The following is a 3,977-nucleotide window of genomic DNA, read 5'->3' on the forward strand; positions in this document are numbered from 1 at the left end:
CAGCTCAGTGTATCCCAGTATCCCAGCTCGGTACATCCCTGCCCAGTGTATCCCAGTATCCCATCTCGGTGTATCCCAGTATCCCAGCTCGGTGTATCCCAGTATCCCAGCTCGGTACATCCCAGTATCCCAGCTCGGTGTATCCCAGTATCCCAGCTCGGTGTATCCCAGCTCGGTGTATCCCAGTATCCCTGCTGGGTACATCCCAGTATCCCAGCTCGGTGTATCCCAGTATCCCGGCTCGGTGTATCCCAGTATCCCATCTCGGTGTATCCCAGTATCCCAGCTCGGTGTATCCCAGCTCGGTGTATCCCAGTATCCCTGCTGGGTACATCCCAGTATCCCAGCTCGGTGTATCCCAGTATCCCAGCTCGGTGTATCCCAGTATCCCAGCTCGGTGTATCCCAGCTCGGTGTATCCCAGTATCCCAGCTCGGTGTATCCCAGCTCGGCATATCCCAGTATCCCAGCTCGGTGTATCCCAGTATCCCATCTCGGTGTGTCCCAGTATCCCATCTCGGTGTATCCCAGTATCCCAGCTCGGTGTATCCCAGCTCGGTGTATCCCAGTATCCCGGCTCGGTGTATCCCAGTATCCCAGCTCGGTGTATCCCAGCTCGGTACATCCCAGTATCCCAGCTCGGTGTATCCCAGTATCCCAGCTCGGTGTATCCCAGCTCGGTGTATCCCGCCCATGGAAAAGGCTCCCCAGGCACGTCCCACACACCCAGCACGGCCCTGCCCGTGGGAACCAAGAGGGGACCCCACGAGGCACCGCTGATTTATTAAAAAACTATGGATATTGGTCTAATACCAATATCCAAAGACTCTCTAACAGTTTAAAGTTAGGAAGTGTGTGTTTATTAGGATATTGGGATCACTTCCAAATACACACCTCAATCCACAGATGATCACAGGGGCTTTTTATGTCCAGGAGTATTGAATACCCAAAACACAAATGCACATTCATAACTCTGGTACATCCCATTCCCCACTCCGTATGGCAATTAGCCCAAAAAGCCATTAAGCATGTGTAGTTTGTTCTTTGAAATGGGTCAGTGGTCTTTTTTATAGTGGGGTCCCAAAATGATGAAGTAAGATGGGTCTTCCTCCCTTGACTTTTTAACCTTTAGTGTTACGTGACAGCTAAATCCTGTTTTTTCCAGGACTGTTTGATTTATGATTGTATTGTATTCATGCAGTCTATTGATTATTCAGGATGCAAAAGCCTAGTTTGACAGGTCCCATGATTTATCAGTTCCTTCTATGATTTATCAGTTCCTTCCATGATTTATCAGTTCTTTCAGTCTGGCTTCTGTTAACAAAAGGGAACTCTTAGCTACGTTATCTCAGCACTATCTATTTTGACTAAAATCTTTAATTCTTCTAAATCAATGTTTCACCGTGGGTACAGCCTGTGTGTGTTCCCCCCGTGCCACCTGTGGATGCACAGCTGGGAAATGATATCTGGCGAGGTACAAGGTGTGGGTGCACAGTGACACAGTGACACACACAGTGACACACACAGTGACACACACAGAGCATGGAGAGGGTGCATAGGTTGTCAATAGTCTGGTACTGCACGGCTCAGGGGGTGCTCAGCATTGGGGACACTGCGGGGGTGGCTGTGTCACTGTGGGTGTGTGTTGGTGTCACTGCAGGTGTGTGTTGGTGTCACTGTGGGTGTGTGTTGGTGTCACTGCAGGTGTGTGTTGGTGTCACTGCAGGTGTGTGTTGGTGGCACTGCAGGGGTGTGTTGGTGTCACTGCGGGTGTGTGTTGGTGTCACTGCGGGTGTGTGTTGGTGTCACTGCAGGTGTGTGTTGGTGGCACTGCAGGGGTGTGTTGGTGTCACTGCGGGTGTGTGTTGGTGTCACTGCGGGTGTGTGTTGGTGTCACTGCAGGTGTGTGTTGGTGGCACTGCAGGTGTGTGTTGGTGTCACTGTGGGTGTGTGTTGGTGGCACTGCGGGGGTGTGTTGGTGGCACTGCGGGTGTGTGTTGGTGTCACTGCAGGTGTGTGTTGGTGGCACTGCAGGTGTGTGTTGGTGGCACTGCGGGTGTGTGTTGGTGGCACTGCGGGTGTGTGTTGGTGTCACTGCAGGTGTGTGTTGGTGGCACTGCAGGTGTGTGTTGGTGGCATTGCAGGGGGGTGTTGGTGGCACTGCAGGGGGGTGTTGGTGGCACTGCAGGTGTGTGTTGGTGGCATTGCAGGTGTGTGTTGGTGTCACTGCAGGTGTGTGTTGGTGGCACTGTGGGGGGTGGCTGTGTCACTGTGGGTGTGTGTTGGTGGCACTGTGGGGGGGTGTTGGTGTCACTGCAGGTGTGTGTTGGTGGCACTGCAGGTGTGTGTTGGTGGCACTGCAGGTGTGTGTTGGTGTCACTGTGGGTGTGTGTTGGTGGCACTGCAGGTGTGTGTTGGTGTCACTGCAGGTGTCTGTTGGTGGCACTGTGGGGGGGTGTTGGTGGCACTGCGGGTGTGTGTTGGTGGCACTGCAGGTGTGTGTTGGTGTCACTGCGGGGGTGTGTTGGTGGCACTCGCCGTGTGTTGGTATGTGACTCTCTCTGAGTGTGTGGATTCGTGGGGGACATTCCTTGTGTGTGTGTGTGTCCATTCCTTGGTACATGGACACACAGGCACTCCCTCTGTGTCTGTGTGTGTGTGTGTCATTGTGCGTGTGTCACTGTGCGTGTGTCACTCCATGTGTGTGTGTGTGTCCATTCCTTGGTACATGGACACACTCACATTCCCTCTGTGTCTGTGTGTGTGCCACTGTGCGTGTCACCTCCTCTGTGTCTGTGTGTGTGTCACTGTGTCACTCACTCTGTGTGTGTGTCTCCCTCTGTGCGTGTGTCACTCCCTGTGTGTGTGTGTCACTGTGTCACTGTGTGTCACTGTGCGTGTGTCACTGTGCATGTGTCTCTGCGTGTGTGTCACTGTGTGTGTGTCACTGTGTGTGTCACTGTGTGTATGTCACTGTGTGCATGTGTCACTGTGTGTGAGTCCCTGTGTGACACTGTGTGCATGTGTTTGTGTGTGTCACTGTGTATGTGTCACCGTGCATGTGTCTGTCTGTGTCACTGTGTGTGTGTGTCACTGCGCGCGTGTCACTCCCCGCGCTGTCTCGGCGTGTGTCCATACCGTGTCCACCCCGTGTCCGTACCGTGCTCACCCCGTGTCCTGTGCGCGCCCCCGCGTTTCCCGCCGTTCCCGCGCTCGTGGCCGCGCACCGCTCGCTCCCGCTCCCCCCCCCCGCCCGCGCGCGCCCCCGCGCCGCCCCCGGAAGCGGGCCGGGGTCACGTGTGCGCGCGGCGCTGCCATAAACACGGCAAGATGGCGGCGCTCACGCCGCCCGCCCGCCCGTGCTGCGTCATGTCGCGCCCCGGCCCCGCCGCGCCCGCAGGTGGGTCCGGCCCGCCGCGGCCCCGGGCTCCGCGGGGTGGGCGCCTCGGTGGCGGCGGGGCGAGGCGGGGCGAGGCGCTGCCCCGTGGCGTTTTCGGGGCTTTGCGCGGGCGGGGCCGCCGCTCCCCCCCCCCCCCCCGCTTTGCCCCGGGCGGGTCGTGAGGGGAGAGAGCGGGGCGGGGGGCGCTCTGTGGGGATGGCGGGGTCTCCCCGTCCTGTCCTCTCCTGTCCCATCCCGGGGCTGCTCCGTGCTTTCCCCCGCCCCCGTTGCAGGTAACCCCGGCAGCGAAGTTGGGCGGGAGCGGCGGTGGCGGCCCCGGGCCCTGCCATGCCCGGCCCTCAGCGCCGCCCGCCGTATCCCCGTAACCGGCTGTTTGTTTTCTTCCCTCCTCAGGCTCCACCGCCCGATTTGTGTCCCGAACGGCGCTGGGGAGGATGGAGAGGAGGTTTGTTCCCCTGGCTGGAGGATCCCCGGGCCGTGCGTAGGGGTGGGGAGGGACAAGCCAAGCCCTGGGGCTGTGGGCAGGGAACGTCCCATCCCGTCCTGTCCCATCCCAGCAATGCTGGAGGAATTTTAGT

Source organism: Zosterops lateralis (genome assembly GCF_965231275.1).
Source record: "Zosterops lateralis genome assembly, chromosome: 9".
Classification (NCBI taxonomy): domain Eukaryota; kingdom Metazoa; phylum Chordata; class Aves; order Passeriformes; family Zosteropidae; genus Zosterops; species Zosterops lateralis.